The sequence below is a fragment of the Phacochoerus africanus genome, chromosome 5, assembly GCF_016906955.1.
Source record: "Phacochoerus africanus isolate WHEZ1 chromosome 5, ROS_Pafr_v1, whole genome shotgun sequence".
Taxonomy (NCBI): domain Eukaryota; kingdom Metazoa; phylum Chordata; class Mammalia; order Artiodactyla; family Suidae; genus Phacochoerus; species Phacochoerus africanus.
In genome coordinates, this window is record NC_062548.1 from 137185328 (window position 1) to 137206530 (window position 21203).

Here is a 21203-nt window from a genome sequence, read left to right on the forward strand (position 1 = left end):
TTCCCACTGTGTCTCAGTGGTTAACAAACCCGACTAGCACCCATGAGGATGCGGGTTCGATCCCTGGCCTCGCTCAGTGGGTTAAGGATCAGACGTTAACACAAGCTGTGGTGTACATCGCAGATGCGGCTTGGATCTGGCGTTGCTGTGGTGCAGGCCGGCCGCTACAGCTCCGATTAGACCCCTGGCCTGGGAACCTCCACATGCCATGGGTGTGGCCCTAAAAAAAAAACCATCACCAAAAATATTAATGTTCGATTAAGACAAGAAATTCATTCTTAAGAATAAGCAAGGATGCCCAATATCATTGTGATTTGTTTTAACACATACAATTAAGTGCCATAAAATGTATACTTACAACATTCTGGCATCTTAGCTTGAAAAAATGGCAAAAATTACCCCTAATCTTTCCATCAACCCATGAGGTAACATTATCTTCCCAACTTAATGAAGACACAAAAGGAAATTTGGGGGCAGTCTCCTGGGAGTGGCGATTAGGACTGGGAGGGAACCAGGTCTGTAACCATCCAAAGACATTCCTTTTCAGCACTTGCCACTGATTTCCTTGTTCTGGATGTTCTAGCGAATAATATAAGACAAAAACAAGAAATTAGAGACAAATACGGGGAAGTACGGCCAGTCAGTGTTGCCTGTAGATCATATGACTCTTTACATGCAAAGTTCAAGGGAGTCTTCTGGAAATCAAAAATGAAACGCAATAAGGCCGTCAGACACAAATATTGTGAAAGATCACAGTAAAAGTATTAGGAAACAATAGAGGGAGTTCCCGTCGTGGCGCAGTGGTTAACGATTCCGACTAGGAACCAAGAGGTTGTGGGTTCGGTCCCTGCCCTTGCTCAGTGGGTTAAGGGTCCAGCGTTGCCGTGAGCTGTGGTGTAGGTTGCAGACGCGGCTTGGATCCCGCGTTGCTGTGGCTCTGGCGTAGGCCAGTGGCTACAGCTCCGATTCGACCCCTAGCCTGGGAACCTCCATATGCCACGGGAGCAGCCCAAGAAATGGCAAAAAGACAAAAAGAAAGAAAGGAAAAGAAAACAATGGAGAGGTTTTCCTTTGTAACAGCAACAAAACTATAAAATACCTAGGGACACACACCCACAGTTGTGAAGGACCTGTGTACCAAAATCTGTCATTTGCTAAAGAGAAAACGTCTCAAGACAAAATATTATAAGGATATTTCTTCTCCCCATGTAATATGACAGAATGAATCTAAATTTACTTACAAAATTAAATAGAGAAAAACTAATTTTAAAACATTATTTAAAGCACAATAAGGTGATACTTCTACCAATGATATTAAGGTGTATTTTAAAGTTTTAGTAATTGTTAAAGTATTACAGTGGCACAGCAACTGATAAATATGTAAAAATAATACACTACATATAAACCTAAGCAATACATACATGTTTGTACACGGCGAGTATTTTTTGTCCAGTAAGTAACATGAAGTAAACATAATAGGCAGACAAAAGGATTTCTAAAATTATTTAATTTATTTTTAAAATTGAGGTATGGTTTCAGGTGTACGACAGGAACTGATATTTGCATATTTCACAAAATGATCACCACGATGTGTGCGATTAACATCCACCATCTCACGCAGGTGCGCAGTTTTTCCTGTGATGAGAGCCTGTCAACCTCCTCCCTTGGCAACTTTGAGATATCAACGTCGTGTTACCAACTACAGGCCTCAAGCTGCCATCACATCCCCGGGACTGATTTGCTCTATACCTGGGAGTGGGTACTGTGACCACGAAGGGTTACATTTCAGGTACGCAAGCTGATGCTGGCATTTCAGATGAAGTGGTGTCTTCCGGGCTGTGCTGCGCACTCAGGGCTGATAAACCAGATTTCTCGTGCGTACAGAACTATGCAGTGTCATCTGATATCCGTTATGCTAACCCTGAAGCAAGAGTCTGAATTGCTTCTGAATCACCAGATAAGATCAAATTAACCGTGCACTGTAATTCGTGTTCTCTGTATTGTAAGATATTTGGACTCTTCAGAACCTGACCCGTGTGGAAGGCTGGCTGGGGCTTGGGCCACTGCTCTCTGGCCTGCAGCTCTTCCTGGCTCCATCCTCCACTGTCCTGACAGAATTCAAGTAAAATCCATTTTCCTTTAAAAACATTATTATATTCTCAATTAACCAAATAATTTCTCTTCTTCAGCCAGGCTTGGAAAAAGACTTTTTTTCTTTTTTTTGCTTAGATAGGAGAGACAGAATCTGGACACATTTCCAAAAATATAAATCCCATTTTGTAGAGTGTATTTTCATGGAAGAATTCAAGTCAGTTTCAAAAGGCATGTGGGTGGTGTGGGGTTTTTTATGACTTTGGAAATTGCACCTGACAAAATAATGAGGGTTTTAAGCCTGAGTCCTTGGAGGGAGCGGGTGGTGGGGAGGCAGGACGAGGAGCAGCCACCTCTCCCTTCCTCTGACCTTGAGTCACACGCTTCCGACGTCTTGTCCTGAGAAAAGAGCCAGAGAGAGAGGGCGTTTGCTCCCGGCTCTCAGGAGCCCGGGAGGGCGGAGAGTCACTGGGGCCGGAGGAACCTCCCTGCCTAGAGTGTTGTTGCTAGACTTGCCTCTCTCCTGCAGAAACCACAGACTCGTCAAACGTAAACTCCGGAGAGAGGGTCTGCTCCATCGTAAGAGCGCGCTTGCTTTTGCTGTCTTTCCACACCGAGCCAATGTCACCTCGGGTGTCCAAGCCAGTAAGATTTAACCTAAGAATAGCATAAGCAGAAATGTAACACAGCTGTCAAATTTCCTGCTGATCATAAATCAGGATTTATTACTGTGCATTTCTTATATTCTCAATTATATCATTTTTCCTCTGCAAAATACCTTGTGAAGAAAGAGTATACAGATACTGTGAAGAGGAAAATACACCAGATAGAAACTGGAGCTGCCTTCAGAGTCCTGCAGAATTTCTAGAGTTCCTTATTCAGCCCCATCCAGCAGAGAGACATCACAGTGTGTCAGGATCTGGTCAAGGGCCTTTCTTTGTTTTGTTTTGTCTTTGCTTTTTAGGGCTGCACCTATGGCATATAGAAGCTCCCAGGCTAGGGCTCACATCAGAGCTACAGCCACAGCCATGCGGGATCTGAGCCATGTCTTTGGCCTATACCACAGCTCGCAGCAATGCCAGATCCCCGACCCACTGAGCAAGGCCAGGGATCAAACCCACATCTTCATGGATGCTAGCAGGATTCGTTTCCGCTGTGCCACAACGGGAACTCCTCAAAGGCATATTTTAAACTAAGTTATTGACATGGGTGAGATATAAAATCTCCACATCTGGCTGCAGGACTTTTCATTCAACAAACGTGGAAGAAAGAGAGACGGGAAAAGAATAGGAGAAATGAAGCAAAATGAGAAAGAAATAAGGAGCAAGAAAAGAAAGAAGACAAGAAGGCGGTAGGGAGTCGACTGTAGGAAGCCTGGGACGCTCAGGAGCTGTGGGGTCAGATGACTGAGGCCAGCCCGGTGTCACGGAGCTCATGAGAGCAGGTGCAAGACTATGACAGTGAAAAGGGAGGCTGAAAACAGACTTGATATGCACACAGTTAAGTGTAATTATTAAAATCATTTGAATAGCAAAAGTTTATACTATTATAAATCAAATCTCATAAATAATTATCTAAAATGAAAGGAGATTTTTAAACTGTCTTGGATTTGCATCTTTTGGGGGGCAGGGATAATTATTTTAAATGTAAAATAAGAATTTTATCCTCTAACACTTTCAAAAGTGTATGAGAAGAGAAGAAAGTAGAATTTAAGAAGATGGATATAAATTCATACATAGCACCACAATTTTTAAAGAAACGGTTGCAAAAACAACTATTGCAAGAATCATACCATTTTTGATAGAGAACCTATGTATTATTAACGAAGGCGTAACCGCGGGAAATCATTACTTTTGTAATCCAAATGAAAAATAGAAGCTAACATCCTAATGAAAACTAACTTAATAGCTAGAGGCAACACCACAGGAAAAAAAAAAGCAAGAGTCAGGTATGTTATCCTTTTGGTACAAATCAAATAGAAACATAGTACTGCTTAGGAAATACTCAACTAGAGACAAACATTTCAAAGCTAAATTTGATTACAAATCACTATTGGTAAAAAGAAAAAAGTGACACAGCTTGTATTAAATCAGATTTCACATATTCATATGTTCTGTGAGGTTAGATGACAATGATAAATGTATTACTATTCTTATTTTTACAACCTAAATATATTTACTATGAATTCATTGCTGCATTACAGACTTGCTGACTAGGTACAATGAATAATTTAGTATAGAGCTAAAACTCCCAGATACAGAAATAGACTTTTTGTATGTTTATCTTAATATGATCAATTTCCATTTCCATGAAACATCCAACTAACAAAGGTGTCATCAACACCACCCAGGTAACCCCAGCCCTCGATCTCGACCCGGGTAACCCCAGCCCTCGATCTCGACCCGGGTAACCCCAGCCCTCGATCTCGACCCGGGTAACCCCAGCCCTCGATCTCGACCCGGGTAACCCCAGCCCTCGATCTCGACCCGGGTAACCCCAGCCCTCGATCTCGACCCGGGTAACCCCAGCCCTCGATCTCGACCCGGGTAACCCCAGCCCTCGATCTCGACCCGGGTAACCCCAGCCCTCGATCTCGACCCGGGTAACCCCAGCCCTCGATCTCGACCCGGGTAACCCCAGCCCTCGATCTCGACCCGGGTAACCCCAGCCCTCGATCTCGACCCGGGTAACCCCAGCCCTCGATCTCGACCCGGGTAACTCCAGCCCTCGATCTTGACCTGGGTTCCTCAAATGAAACTCCAGATAAGTGACCTAACACCACTGTGAACATTTTTACTGATTAGCATCACCTTCTGGCGTGCTGACTCCAACAGCACATTGAAAGAATTCTAGGGAGTTCCTGCCACAGCTCAGCAGTAAACGGATTGGTAACCCTGAGGATGTGGGTTCGATCCCAGGCCTCACTCAAAGGATCCGGCTTTTCTGTGAACTGTGGTGTAGGTCACAGGTGTGGCTCGGATCAGCATAGCTGTGGCTGTGGTGTAGGCCAGCAGCTGCAGCTCCAATTCAACCCCTAGCCTGGGACCTGCCACGTGCCACAGGTGTGGCCCTAAGAAAGGAAGAAAGAAGGAAAGAAAGAAGGAAAGAAAAGGGGTAAGGATTCTACACAGTAAGATTCATGCTGGGAATGCAAGGGTAATTCAATCTAAGAAAATCCATCAATGCAGTATTCCACATTAACAGGATGCAGAACAAACACGCACAATTGTCTAAATAGAGGCAGAGAAAGCATTTAACTAAATTTAATACTCTTTGCTGATTAAAAAAAAAAAACCTGAGGAAACTAGTAGAACTTCTTTAACGTGATAAAAAACAATTGAAGAAAACACAGCCAACATGGCACATCATGATGAAAGACTAACGTTTCCCCCTAACACGGAGGAGGAGACAAGGATGTCCACTTCCACGTGGTACAGAGAGAGGTCCTCGCCGGAGCAGTTGGGCGAGAAAAGGAAAAAAGTCATTCAAATTGGAAAGGAAGAAGCAGAGTTGTCTCTATTTGCAGATGACATGATTCTATGCACAGAAAACCCACAGAAGCCACGCCCCAAATAACTAAATACTACTGCTAATAAAGAAATCCAGGGAAGTTGCAGAGTATGAGGTCAACATAAAAATGTAGGTGTGTTTCTAAATGGCAGCATAAAATAATCTGAGAGGAAATTAGATTTACAGTACCATTTAAAAGAATAAAATATCTAGGAAGAAATTTACTCAAGGAAGTAAAAAGTTTATACACTGAAACTACAAAATGTGGTTGAAAGAAATCAGAGACCTAGATAAACGAAAAGACATCCCATGATTATGGAAAATTGACACTACCGAAATGGCAGTACTCCCCAAAGCCGGCTTCAGACTGAAGGTAATCCCTGCCCAAACGTAACGGCCTTTTGCTGCCGAAATAGAAAAGCTGATTCTCAAATTCATATAGGACTGGGAGGAGTCCCAAGATAGCTAAAACAATCTTGAAAAAGAAAAACAAAGTAGGACTCATATTTCCTGGTTTCAAAACTTACTACAAAGCCTTTGAGAAGTCACCTACTTGCTAGAATTTGTTACTGCAAAGTCAATACTTGCAACATTTGCTTTCTGGGTTATCTGCTGACATAACCCGAGGGGTGACATATTGAAGCCTGCCCCCCAGCCCATTTAGCACCTCGTGTTCACAGCTGGGGTCAAACAAGGCTAAACGCTGCCTTCCTGTTCCAGGTCTCACCTGTACACAGGTGGACAACGGTACAGTTGCCGCATGGTTAGTGCCACATGTTTTGCATTTTGTGCACATGTGTTGTGGGGGGGTGATTTTGCTGTTTAGAATGGCCCTGGGGCATACCTCCAAGTGCTAGCTAATGCTTCTAAGCCCAAGACGGCGGGTCTCTGATGAAATTATCCTCATGGACAAGTTCTAGCAACTTCGTCACGAGCATCTCTGTTTTGTCCTCATGAATTCTTTCTTTCACTCGAAAGTTTTATCAAAGGTGTTCGTGCCCGGAACACCCCTTTGGACAATCACTCTTTATTTCTAGACGAAATGTTTGAGTGGACGCCGCCGAATTCTCAGAGTAGGCCTGTTCTGCTCCCGCGTCTGCACCCTCAGGACCTTGTTTCCTCCGCTCCGGGCTCTGCGGGAGCTCCCTAATCTTCCCCAAACAGCCATCTAGCAATTGGTTTAGGTCAATATCAGCATTCAGTTTTGCCACTGCAAATTTAATTGATGAAGACATGAAATAAACCACGAGTCTGTGTTTTAAATTAGATTTTGTGTTCTTTAGAGTTAGTAATTGCCTTGTTTTTATTTGGCTGTAATTCAAGTAATGCAACATCAGACACCTCCCCAGGTGGTCAGACGTGTCCTCGAGTGTTCTCCCAGTCTGTTCTTCTTGGAGACACAACCGTCTACACGGGGCACCCTCTAAACTGCAGGCACAAGTGCTGCTCTGGCACCACCCCACCCACCCTCCTGGGAAGGCTCTTCCTCTCTTGGTGAAGAACACGCTCTGGCGGCTTCCCTAGGAGGTCAATTAGCAGGCAAGTGTCTTACTCTGAAAACACCTATATTCCACCCAAATTTGCTCCATAGTTTGGCGGGCTTTGGTACAACAAGGCGGCAGTGGTCCCCTGCCAGGGTGGGGGCTGCCTTCTGATGGCGGTCCTGCTTGGTAGACTCCTTCCTGGTCCTGTGTTTCCTCTCAAGGTCTCAGCTGCCCCTCGCCCTGAAACTTGCCAGCATCGTGCTTTGGCTTGGTGGGATTTTCATCCTTGTCCTGGGCCCTCAGTGTTTCTTTTCAGTCTGGAAATCTGTCTTCTGGTTCTGGACGTTTTTCCTCCAAGCATTTCAGTGACCACCTTCGCTCTGATCCCTCTGCCCTCTGAGCCCGGACACCTGCAGGACCAGCTGCCCAAGCTTCATTTTTTCTCCACCACCTTTCCTGTCTGTCTTTTAGCGCTGGCTTCCAAAGCAGTGTTTTCCAACTCTTTGACTGAGTTGTAGTTTTTGTTATGATTTTTTAATGTCTAAGGGTTCATTGTTGTTCTCTGAATGTTTCTGATAACATCCGTTCTCATTTGATACCATCTCCAGTCTCCCTCAAGATGTTAGCATTTTCTGCTTTCCTCTCCTTATGACCTCTTCAAATTGTGCATTTGCTTATGCTCTATTTGTTCTCGATGTTTCCAGCTGAAAGTTTCCTGATACGCCTGATAATCACTGGGGCCCTTTCATAGCTGAGTCGAGTCTTAAGCACAGAACGCCCATCCACGGCCTCACCTTCCCTGCAGTGGCCCAACCTCGTGCAGCCCTTTGGGGTAAAGCACAGGTTTGCCTTCATTTGTTACGAAGGGCCCTGAGGTCCGGACTGTTGCTCCTCCCTGGGCATCTCGGGGCTGGCTCAGCCCCCTTTCACCCACTTTCCTCCTCCGGAGGGAGACAGCTTCCTTCCCCTGAGGCTGCCCTGCCAGTGAAAGCTGCCACTGGTGAGGCCGAGACTCTGCTGTCCTGGTGCAATGCGATGTAGCTCATGCTTCTCATGCCAGAGAAGGAAAGACCAAAGAGAATGGGGCAGAGGGAGAAGGAGGCAGTGAGGGCGCGGAGCATCCCCAAGACGGGCAGGGCAGGGCGGCACCTCGAGGAAGAGGAGAACGGACTCCACCCACTGTCCCACCCCCACCCGGTTAGGACCCGCCAGGCAGCCTCCCCAACAGACCCACAGCCACACCTGCAGGGAGTTTCTGCCAAGGGAGACGCAGGTGCCCAGCCGGCTTCAAAGGAAAAAACGAGAAACGCCTAATTTTATGTAAAACTCGATATGTGCATGAAGATATGAGGGGGTTTGGAATCACGGCCAGGGAGCACATTCTGCAGGACTCATCCTGTGAGCATGGACCAGGCGGTCGTTTGGACGAGGAGCTGGTGGGGACGGCGCCCACCCCTGCGGGGACCCGCGGTGAAGGGGACGTCAGCCTGCCGCGCACAAGGGCTGGCACGGAGCAGAGCCGGCTGAGAGCTGCAGATTGTGTATCCAGAGCTCTGTATTTTTATACATGTTCAAGTTATTTTTAACCTTTTATAGTCCTTTCTGATTTTCGCTGTTCAGAGTCTATTTTAAACCCCTGTTACATGTGCAAATGCCGACAAGGACACCTACTCTAAGTTGTGAATGAAAGGGAGGGGGGCACAAGCATGCGGCGGCGGCCTGGGGTGACCACGGAAAGGGCCCTCGGGGGGCCTCTGCTGAGTCCTCGGCCCGGACCGCTGTCCCCTCGGGTGGCCTCTTTCCACGTTGCCTCAGGCACAGCTACACCTTTCTTTCCACCTGCAGGGAGTGGATCTTTGTGGAACACGCACGGCAGAGCTCCCTGCACTTTTGCCCTGAAAGCTGCCTGGTCCTTCAGCTGCTGGGCCAGGGGCCCCCCGGATCCCAGCCGCTGGGCGGCAACTGCCGCCCCGTCCATCCTGGCCACGCTCCGACTCGTCACAAGCGAGAGGGGTCCCCGCTCCGAGGCGGCGGGTCCCCGCGCCCGCTGTCGCCTCCGGTGTTTCAGTCCTGGGCTTCGTGCCCAGCCTCGCCCGCCTCCGGTCTCCTTCTCGGGGTCCCCCGAAGGAGGGTGCAGACACCCGGCTGTGCGGTCAAGGGGCAGGAGGGCAGAGGCTTCTGGGGGTGGCCAGAGTGACCGGAGGATGGGGAGGGGGCTGGAAACCAGGGGCGAAGGGGAGTCTGGAGACACGACTTTAAACGTTAAGTTGGAGTTGCTCTGACTGCTGCTGTGATTGAGAGGAACTGAGATTTGAGATTGAGTTGAAGACTTTTTTACTTTAAAGAATAAGAATCACGCAAAAAATACCATGTTTGAATCTCCTCCAGAAGAACACGTCAAGCGTTACGGACTTGCATTTTGCGTATGTATTTATTTTTGTGTCTAAGCACAGAATGGACTGTTTTTCTTTTTTTGTTGTTTTTGAGAGGTATTTATGTATTTATTTATTTGGTCTTTTTGCCTTTTCTAGGGCCGCTTCCTGTGGCATATGGAGGTTCCCAGGCTAGGGGTCTAACGAGAGCTGTAGACACCGGTCTGCACCAGAGCCACAGCAACGCAGGATCCGAGCCGAGTCTGCAACCTACACCACAGCTCACAGCAACGCCAGATCCTTAACCCACTGAGTGAGGCCAGGGATCAACCCTGCAACCTCATGGTTCCTAGTCGGATTCGTTAACCACTGTGCCACGACGGGAACTCCAAGAGTTTTTTTAATTGAGATAAAATGTTCATGCAGTCAAACTTACAGATCATAAGGGTACATTTTTTAAAGACGTTTTTTAAGGTTTACAACAGAATTGGGAGAGAAGCCTAACGAATTATCATATGCCTCCTGCCCCACTATGCGAAGCCTCCCCACCACCAACATCCCCGCCCCCGGAAGGGACCTCTGTCACCAAGGATGAACCCGAGCTGTGGTTGCCCAGGATCCCTCACTCCCCGCAGCATGTGTCCGCCAGTTGCAGTGACACAACTGAGTATTTCACTGTCCTGCGCCCCCAACTCATCCTTCCCTGCCCCCAACCCCTGGCAACCACTGGCCTTTTGATTGTCACCAGAGGGTTGTTAAGAGGATATTGTGACACTTTGATAATTACATACAGTCATAAAACCAGCATGCCAGTTGTATTAGTTTCCTGGGGCTGCAGAACAAATGACCACAAATGAGGCTTGAACTCTCATACAGTCTAGTGGCCGGAGTCCAAGGTGGGCTCCACTGCGCCGGGTCAGGGTGTCTGCAGGGCCACCCCCTCAGAGGCTCGGGGCAGAAGTTGGCTCCCTGGCCCATCCTGCTCCTGGAGGACCCAGTGCCCCCCTCTTCTCCCTGCTCCCTGGGCCCCTGCTCGGCTCGTCACCCCGCTGCCTCCTCTCACAGGTCTCGTGATTACAGTGCGACTGCCGATGCCCTCCGGCAGAGCCCAGTGCCGTGTCCACGTTTCACCGTCACTGCCAGCCGGAGAATCCCTCTTCCTCTGAAATAACATCCACAAGCCCAGGGATCAGGGCCTGCGAATCTCGGGGGCAGCCTCTCGGCCCCACATGCCAGCCAAGGTACAGGAAGGGCTCCATCCTGCTCCAGCAGTGGGCACCAGCCCCGGGGCAACCACGGTTCTGGCTACTGCTGACAGGATGGCGGGTTCTTAGACCCTGGGAGTGAGTCGGGCAGTCTGTGCCCACTGAGCCTGCATCCTCTGCCAATATAAGGTCTCTACACATGCCTGTGCTGTGTGAGTATCAGAGGTCCCGGCCTCTTTACTGCTGAGTCACATCCGTGGAACGATTGTGTCATACTTTTAAAATCTCTTTTCCTGTTGGTGGGTATTTGGAGTGCTCCCAGCAAAGCTGGTCCTTGAACGAGTCTTTTGTGGACAGATTCTTTTCGTATAGCCTGGGTGGACACCAGGTTGTTGTCCCTAAGTCACAGCCAGATGCATTTCACCTGGTCAGGGGCTGCCAAATTTCTCCAAGGTGGCTGAGCCACCCCACCTTCAGCACAGGTGAAAATTAAATCTGCTGCCCAGCCACCTACACATTTCATTGGGTTTTTCATATTAGCAAAGGGGTATCACACTGTGACATTAATCTATATTCCCTGAAGTCTTATTTTTTGAGCGCTTTTTCATTGGCCATTCAAACATATATTCTTTGGTGGAATGTCTACGTCACTGAATCATCTTTATTTGATTATATTTATGGGTTGGTTACTCCGTTCACAAGTCCTTTGGAAAATCTATGTACTACAAATATTTTCTGCCAGTCTATGACTTGGATGTTCTTAATGATATGTTTCAAAGTTACTTTAAAATGTTGATGCCGTTAGAGCTTCTGGTTTGTTCTTCGCAGTTTAGTGCCTCTTTCATACACTTCGTGACACCTTCGTCTCTTCCTAGGTTGGCAGCATTTTCTTCTAGGACTTTATGGTTTTAGCTTGTTTCTGGTACAGGAACCATATTTGGTGCAGTGAGAGGCAGGGATAGGGGTTGTTTTTTCCACATGTTTATTCTGTTGTTCCAGAATAAAAAACACTTTGATAAACCTTTAGCCAGATTCATCAAGGAAAAAAAAAGGGGGGAGAAGGCTCAAATCCATAAAATGAGAAATGAAAAAGAATTTACAACCAACACCACAGAAATACAAGCAACTATAGGCCAAAATAATGGACACTCTCAAAGAAATGAAAAAAATCTTATAAAGGTACAATCTCCTGTATTTTTTCCAGGAAGAAACAGAGAAAAAAATAGACCAATTAACAGTGCCGAAATTAAATCAGTAATTTAAAAACCCTCAACGAGCAAAAGTCCAGGAACAGATGGCTTCACGGGTGAATTCTACCAAACACTTAGAGAAGAGCTAACACCTGTCCTTCTGAAACTATTCCAAAAGATTGCAGAAGAAGGAACACTTCTGAACTCATTCCATGAGGCCACCATCACAATGGCACCAAAATCAAAGGTTAAAAAAAGAAGGAAAGAAAGAAAATTACAGGCCAATGTCACTGATGCAGATGCAAAAATCCTCAACTAAATACTAGCAAACTGACTCTAACAATACATTAAAAGAATTACGTGCCATAATTAAGTAGGATTTATCCCAGCAATGCAAGGATTTTTTCAATATCTGTAAATCAGTCGACATGCTACACCACATTAACAAACCGAAGAATAAAAATCATATGATCATCTCAATAGATACAGAAAAAATTTTTGATAATATGCAATGTCATTTCATAATAAAAACTCACCAGAAAGGGGGCAGAGAGGGAACCTACGTCAACATAATGAAGCCCCTAGATAACAAACCCACATCTAACACCACACTCAGTGATGAAAAAGTGTAAAGCATTTCCTCTAAGACAGAGATGCCCACTTTTTCCATTTTCAGTCAGCATAGTTTTGGAAGTCCTAGCCACAGAGTCAGAGGAGAGAAAGAAATAAAAGGAACCCAGACTGGAAAAGAAGTAAAACTTTCGTTGTTTGTGCATGACATGATGCTATACATGGAAAACCCTGAAGAAGCTACCAGAAAATTACTAGAGCTCAACAATGAATTCGGTAAAGTTGCCGGATAAAAAATTAATGCACCGAAATCTGATGGATCTAGCGGTGAGCATATTCAGTGGTGTCAGACAAAGATAAATCTCATATGATAGCACTTACATGTGGAATCTGAAATGTGGTACAAGTGAAAATTCCCTGCTGCAGTGGGTTAAGGGTCTGGCATTGCCACAGCTGCGGTGCAGACTGCAACTGTGGCCCAGATTCGATCCCTGACCTGGGAAGGTTCACACGCCGTGAGAGTGGCCAAAAAATAAATAAAATATGGTATAAATGGCAGAGGTGGACTCACAGATGTAGAGAACAAGCTCATAGTTACCGAAGGGAATGGTGGGCAGGAGGAGAAGGATAAATTAGACGGCGGGGTTTGGCACGCACGCGCCACTCTGCACGAAGTAACCGACAGCGACCTGCTGCGCAGCATGGGGAACCGTGCCCACTGTCTTGTAGTACGTACAACGGAGAAGAGTCCGAAAAATACGTAAATATATGTGTTTAACAACAGTTTCTCCATTTAACTTCTTTAGAACTTTTGTAAAAAATCAATTTACTGTCCACATATGTCTATTTTTGCGCTGTCTGCTTGTTGCATTGACGAAATTGCCTGCGTGTGTCAACACCGCTTGGCTTTGTTAAAGTAACTTTAGAACAAGTCTGGGATTAGGAAGGACGGGTCCTCTTTCTTCTTTCTCACGAGAAGTAAGTGGGGAGTCCCTGTTGTGGCTCAGCCGTCAGGAACCTGACTGGTATCCGCGAGGACTCCGGCTCCATTCCCGGCCCTGCTGGGCGGGTTAAGGAGCCTGCGTTGCTTTGGCTGTGATACAGGCTGGCAGCTGCAGCTCCGAGGAGACCCTGGCCCGGGCACTTCCACAGGCTGCGGAGGGTTGGAAAAAGAAGAAGGAGAAGGAGAAGCAGCAGCAGCAGCAGCATCCGGGCTACTCCAGGTCCTTAACGTTTCCATATCGATTTTAGAATTCACTCACACATTTTCAGGAAAACAAGTCTGTTGGTATTTTGGGTGGGGTTTGTTGGATTAACTTGTGGATATTTGAATTCTTAACAAAATAGAGACTCTCCATTAATGAACGTCGGGTTTCTCTCCATTTTCTTGGCCTTCTTTACTTTCATAGCTCTACGCCAGCCCTTTGCTTATGAAAAGTCCTCTTGAATATTTTATATTCCTTCTTGACTATTATGAATAAATTTTTACTTTACTTTCCACTTGGCCAATGCTAGTACATAGCAGTACAATTAATTTTTATATTTATTTTGTGTCTTATGGCCTTGCTTGATTCCCTTGTTATTTCTAGCAGTTATCTGCAAATTCCTTAGAATTTTCTACGTAAACAATTGTGCTATATGTAAATTTAAAAGTTTTCATTTTTTTTTCCATTTTCTTTGCCTTTTAATCTCTTCTTCTGGCTTGAATGCACTGGAATACTCTAGTGCAGAGCTGACTTGAAAGAGCATCCTTGTTTTGTTCCTGATTTTAGGAGAAAAGCCTCCAGTATTTCATTATTCCGTGATCTGCAGGTTTTTCATGGATGCCCTTTATCCGTTTGAGGAGATTGCATTTGCTGTCATGAATGAATGTTTAATTTTGTCAAATATTTTTCTGCACTTTTGAAATGATCATATTATTTCCCCTTTATTTGGTTCATGTTTGTAAATTGATGGTTTTTCAAATGTTAAATTCATCTTTCATTCCTCGGATATATCCCACTTTTCACTTCCAACATTTTGTCACGTTTAGGATTGCGTCCATGAGGAATACTTGTGTATGTGTGTGCACACATCTGCACACACATACATACACGCACACGTGCACACGTACACACATACACACACATGTACTGTGTCTTATGTTTTGGCGTCAGGGTGGTGTGGATTCAGAAAGCATTTGGGGACGTGTTCTGTTTTCCCTCCTCTCTGTGAGGGTTTGTGTAAATTTCCATTATTTCATCCATCATTCCAGAATTCACCATCTGGGCTCAACGTTACTTTCATGTTAAGGTTTTTTGATAACTTTCAATACAAAAGTTCAAATTTTTTTATTAGATACATGGCTTTTCAGATTTTCAATTTCTTTTTGTCTTTTTAGGGCTGCGCCTGTGACATACGGAGGATCCCAGGCTAGGGGTCTAATTGGAGCTGTAGCCGGCTGCCTATGCCACAGCCACAGCAACCTCAGATCTGAGCCTCGTCTGAGAACTACACCACAGCTCATGGCAACGCTGGATCCTCTACCCACTGAGCAAGGCCAGGGATTGAACCCACAACCTCATGGTTCCTAGATGGATTCGTTTTCTCTGCACCACAATGGGAACTCCGGATTTTTAGTATGTTTTTGAGCAAATTTTGGTGAGCTGTCTCTGTCAAAGACTTTGTTCATTTCATCTAAGTTGTCAAATTTATTGGAATACCTTTGCTTATGATATTCCCTTATAATCTTTCTAAACTATGTAAAAACTGCGGTGATAACCCCTCTTTTATTTCTGATCATTTGTATTTTCATTCGCCTCACTAGAGACATCAATTTATTATTCTTTTAAAGAAACAACTTATAGTATTTTTGTCTTTATTGTTCACATTCCTCTATTTTACTTATTCCAGGTCATCTATTTATTTGGTTTAAACTTATCAATTTAATTTACATTGTTTTTCCTAGTTTCTTATGTGGACACATAGAACTAGTTTAAACCATTGGTCTTTCCTAATATCAGCATTAAAACTATAAAGTTCCCTCTAAATTATGTTGTTACTGCATCTATTTTCATAAAGGTCAAATATTTTCTATTTTTCTAGTGGTTTCCTCCTTTGTCGATGAGTTATTTAGAAGTATATTGTTTATATTCCAAGTGTTTGGGGCTTTTATAGATTTTTTTCTCCAAATGTAGTTGATCTTTCATTTGATTCTGTTTTGATTGGAGAACAGAAATGGCAAGGTTTTATGCTCTCAAAGTTACTGAGACTTCATATATGGCCCAGCATGTGGTCTGCCTGGGGACTTTTCCAGGTGAACTTAAAAAGTGCATGAATACTCCGGTTGCTGTGTGGAGGCTCTACAAAGGGAGAATTGGTCAAGGTGGTTGATGACTGTTCAAAATTTTCATATTCTCTCTCTCTCTTCTTTTTTTTTTTTTGGTTGCTGTTTTTTGGTTTAGTTGTTCTATTACTAACAAGAAAGGGTGCTAAAAATCCCCAACTACTATGATTTTGGATTTGCCTATCTCCTTTCGGTTTTTTGTTAATGTACTTTTTATATTTAGATATGTTCACATTAATGCTGTTACATCTTCCTGAAACACTGACCCTTTTATTCTGTCTCTGGTAATAGCTTCTGTCTTTAAGTCTCCATTGTCCCGCCCTAAGGTAGCCACGTCCGCTTTCCTACACTGACTGCATGTACGTCTTTTTCCATTCTTTTACTTTCAGCATATGTCTTACTTTCTATTTAGTCACTTTGGGTAATCTCTGCATTTTAGGTGGAATATTTGACCCATATACATTTAACATAATTGCAAGATCTAAGTTTGATGAGGCTAAGCTATCCTGATAAATGGAAAAACAGATGGAGAAGAACCTAAGAATCTCAGGTGAAAATCAGCTGGCCCTGCCAACTGTCCACAGATGAATGAGAGCCCTTCAGAGATCAGCGGGACTACCTCAAGCCAGAAGAACACCAGCTAAGCCACAGAACTATGAACCAAATAAACAGCTATGTTTAAACTGCTAAGTTTTGATTATAGAACCAAAACTAGCTAATACACTCTCTCACAGACCACTTTGAATTAATTCCCCTAACTGTCTCATCTCTAAAAGTTAGTCCAGATGTCTCTTTGCCTGTCACACTTCCCATGTTATCTGCAGAAAATCTGTTAAGTCCACTTCTGGCTAACAAACAAACTTGTTTTAAACACTCTTTGTTTAAACACTTTTGCTAAATCTCATTCAGTAGATTGTTTCATTTGAGTATGTTCCGTTGCGATGATCCCTGCCTATCTTCAAGTAATGGCATGTTTTTTCCCCAATCACCCACCTAATCAATATTCTAATCATTAGGAGCCTAATGTTTTTCTTTGATATGTTTACAGATTCTTGACCTTCCTCCCTCTTTCAAAAACAGAGAGATCCTCAATATTCCCTCAGTGAAAGCACTTTCTTTGGTCAGCCGAAAAATCTCGCCCATGTCTGTTTTTGAATGCTACTATCAAGTCAATATATAGGTGGGGCTATAATGTCCCTTTGAAAAATTAATGGTGCTAAAAATATAAATACATGCAATATCCTTGAACAACGAGGGGTTTAATCTGAGTATAATTTACAGTTGGCCTTTCATATCTGTGGTTCCTCCACATTTGAGGATTTAATCGCCAACGCTCTATGCCGTACTGTAATACTTACTATGGAAAAATATCCAGGTGTTCATGGACTCAGGCAGTTCAAACCCATGTTATTCAATGGTCAGCTGTACGGTTGGTTGTACAGATGGTTATCCTGAGGTTGCTCTAGCAGAGAATGAACTGTCCCAAGGAAAGAAGGGGACCCTTCTTAAAAGTGTCACTAGTCATTAGCTTACAAATATTCTAAATATAATGAGTTTCTGTATATATCCCATGGGCACACCATCATCATTGCGTATCATTGATGGAATACATTAACTTCCAAGCTCACTTTATATTTATTTATTTATCTGTCTTTTGTCTTTTTAAGGCCACACCTGCGGCATATGGAGGTTCCCAGGCTAGGGGTCTAATCAGAGCTATAGCTGCCTGCCACAGCCACAGCAACACCAGATCCAAGCCACGTCTGCAACCTGCACCACAGCTCACAGCAACGCCAGATCCTTAACCCACTGAGCAAGGCCAGGGATCAAACCCACAACCTCATGGTTCCTAGTTGGATTCGTTTCCATTGTGCCATGATGGGAACTCCTCCAAGCTCACTTGAATCATACAACTGAATCAGAACATGAACGTGAACTATGCTACAACCCGTGAGACGGTAATAAACCGGGGTCGTGTGTCACCAATACTTGTAGGAGTTCCGACGCGCTTACTGATCATGATATGGAACAAGATTTTGCACATAAATATTTTTAACACTTCATGTGTGAATAAAAAAGAAATGAAATTTTCAATCTAGTAACATTGTGGAGCCCCAGAATCATCTTCTAATATAAAATTCAGGATTCCAAAGAAACACCCCAGGAGACTAGAACATTAGGTACTGCTATTGGCTAAACTGTATTTGTTTTCCTGCCCTCACATTCTCAAAGCACAATGTTTTATTTATGGGAACTCTATATAAAACTTGGGAAATTGAACAAAAACAAACAGATATGGTTTTGCCTTTTTAGTCATGAGAGTTCGAAACTTACCAGTTCAACAATGTATTCACAGGACCTTCTAAAACCACACTGGAGACATGGCAAGAATGGGCAGCCTCGCCCCCCATCGCCCCTTTGTGAGCCATGGATTTGTTGTCTTGGGCCTGACACAGTTGGAGTTCCAGGTTCAGCCAGAAGGAGGCACCCCAAGGGGGTGGAAAATAACATTTCTGTCTTCTAGGGCCAGGATCTACACACAGCGAGACTTGGGCTATCTGGCAGCTTGAGCGGCGCGCTGCTGCAAGGTGGAAGTGGAGGAGCTGGTGGAGCGCGAGGAACTCTGCCAGGGGCCTGGATCCGGGAAGGGCGAGCTCGCCCACCTTCGACTCAGCTGCTGGCCTAACCTCAAGGCTCTAGCGCTTAGACCAGAATCAGCAACCCGAGGCTGGCTTTCACAGTCACCTTCGTGGAGGTCTGGAGACCTGCGGACAATGACCGAGGGGGTGACAACCTCCATGGGTGCAGAGTCCGTTACGCCATTTCCAGGCTTGTCCCAGGAGCAGGGGCCAAGCTTCCCAGCTCCTGCAGAACCCGACAACCTACGGTTAGGCAGCAAATACCAGAGAGAAAAAAGTTTAACCTAAAGCAAAGGCGCTGCCCAGGACAAGCCCCCTCTGGGCCAAGCTGTCACGTTCTGGCTGTTTTCTGCTCTCAGCCACAGGCTCCCCTTCTCTGAACACCCTGCCCTTCCTTGTCTGAGACTTAGGGGGAAAGGCGACACAAGACACAAGTGGGGGCTATGGCAAACGCAGAGGATGGAAACAAAGCTCTCCTCTTTCAGGTAAATCCCCACAAATTTCTGAAAGAAACTGGCCTTCATAGCGGCTCCGCATGCCTGAGGCAAGGCTACAGAAACAGCCCAGTTTCAGAGAGGGCCCCGGGCCAGGCAGGGGCAGAGCTCAGACCACAGTCTGCTTGCCACCACCTCCCGGTTCAGAGGAAGAGCCTGCGAGACATTAAGGTTAAGGTCTGAGGTCTCCTGTTGCCTGTGCCCCCCGGGGCCTCCCTTCTGGCACCCGCTGCCCTGCCGTCCAGCTGCTCTGCCAGCTTCGGAACCGACGGCAGCACCGTGGCTCCGGGGGAGGTGGCCCCAGCGGCACCCCCCCGCTCAGGCTGTTCTCTGGGAAGAAGTGAGAGCTCGGACAGACGGAGACCCACAGGCCCGCAGGGTCCCCCTCTCAGGTGGCAGTGCCCTGCGCCCCCGGCCCCCGGACGGCCCGCGGAAGAGACAAGCAGGTGCCTTGAGCAGGTTCCTCGAGCAGGTGCCTTGTGCGCGCAACCCCGTGCTGCCTCCGCAGGGCGGACAACCTGCACCCCCAGCACACTTCCCCCCACCGGCTCCCCGGAACAAACTGCGTCCTCCCTTTCTCCTGACCGCGAAATCAGGCAGCAGATTCCAGACTCTTCTTCCCCAACAGGCCATGTCAGGACCTGGAGCACAGCCTGCGTGCACGCGGCCGGCTCCGAGATGTGACCACAGTGGCCGAGCCTCAAACTTCTTCCCATGAGCCAGCGGTCGTGTCACCCCCACGGCCACACCACCCCCCACAATCGTGTCACCTGCCCATCAGGTCACCTCTGACAGTCACCACACCCCGCAGGGCCGTGGGGCGCCTCCTCCAGGTGCTGGAGGAGAACGCACTCCCTCTGACAGGGGCAGTTTTATTCTAATCTTATTTCAGATTCTATCTGTCCAAGTAACTGAAACCAAATTGTATTTAGATGTCACGCTGACACCCGCATGCACTGGTCTCGGTGCCGTGGCTTTGACTTGGGATCTCAGTTCCCAGAGCAGGGACGGAGCCCAGGCCACAGTGCAGAGTCGGAACCAGAGACTGGACCTGGGCCTCAGCGGTGAAAGTGCAGAGGCCGAAGCCCTGGACCACTGCGGAATTCCCAAGCTTGATATCTTTTTTTAAGGTGTTTTTCTGACTGTTCTTGACCCGACTGAAAGGACCGCGCTGCCGGTCGTGCTGGGAAGGAGGCAGAGCCACAGACTGTCCTCGGCACACCAGACCCGTGTCCTCTCATCTCCCCCTGTGACAGGCGTGGTCCTGCCCCCAGCCCAGGAGGCTGGGAGTGCCAAGCTGGCCCGAGGCCACGCAGCCGTCCACCGCCCTCCTCCTGCTGGGCCCTCAGGGACCGTCCACTCCCGCCCCCGCACCGCCGCCGCCTCTGACCTGCACGCAGAAGCCCCTGGATGTCCCGGCCCCTCGGACCGAGGCAGAAGTGACCGCCCTGCAGCTGCTCTGCTCCTGGTCAGGACACCACGCACATTTCCAGGTGCCCAGGGTGGAGGCAGCCCGGCGGAGAGCAGGCTGCTCTGTGATGTTTGCTGGCGGCCGAGCCAGGCCTTTCTGCCCCCACCTCTGCGATCCCCCCTTCAGAGGGTCGGGGTCCACACGGGAGCGGAAAGCACTTTCTTCTGTAAAAGGGGTGTGTTTGCATGAACCGCGTGGATGAAGCTTGCACACAGCTTCCTGTACCTGCTCTGTTTCAACAGTGACTGCAGATGAGAAAACGTCCCACCGAAAGCGTGAGTGAGACACGCGTGATCTTCCTCCTAGAGCTTCAGCCAGCAGCTCGGGCTCCGGAAGCTGTGGCCCGAGGAGGCCGCCCCCGCAGTGACCTGCCCAGCGCAGAGCCAGCGAGGCCGGGGTGTGTCCGAGCAAAGGCTCGGAGCTCCCGGCCACCCCGAGGGACGGGGCCCTGCCCACGTGCGTCCTCAGCGGGTGGGACGTCTGCCCTCCAGACCCCCCTTGGCTCTGGCTTCCCCGCTCCGCCCCTCTCAGCACCGCGCGGGGTCTCCTGAGTGACCCGATTGACGGAGGACGTCACTGCTCCAAGACAGATGCAGGGGTGACAGCGCAGTGACGGGGCCTCAGGGCAGCTGCTTCTTCCTAAAAGTTTGACCGTGGTCCTTGTCGCGTCCCGCTCCCAGCACGTACGCGAGGAAAGAGGAAGAGCAGGCAGACTCTGACATTGCAAACTCAGCAGTTTTCACACCAGATTCCCTTCTGAAAGAGGTGTGTCCCAAAATAGCCCCAAGTGACCGGCATCCACTAGCTGGAGCCCATAGCAGGCGGCTGGCAGACGGGGCGGGAGGCCAGGTG

General features: G+C 47.0%; 1 long non-coding RNA gene across 1 annotated transcript; it reads right to left on the reverse strand.

Moving 5' to 3' along the window:
* Window positions 1–227: 227 nt before the first annotated feature.
* On the reverse strand, window positions 228–21075 carry LOC125126901 (uncharacterized). Its single transcript, XR_007134830.1, has 3 exons — window positions 20271–21075; window positions 18082–18629; window positions 228–579 (listed from the first exon to the last, which is right to left on the reverse strand). It is a non-coding gene; the product is annotated as an uncharacterized LOC125126901 (long non-coding RNA).
* Window positions 21076–21203: the final 128 nt, after the last annotated feature.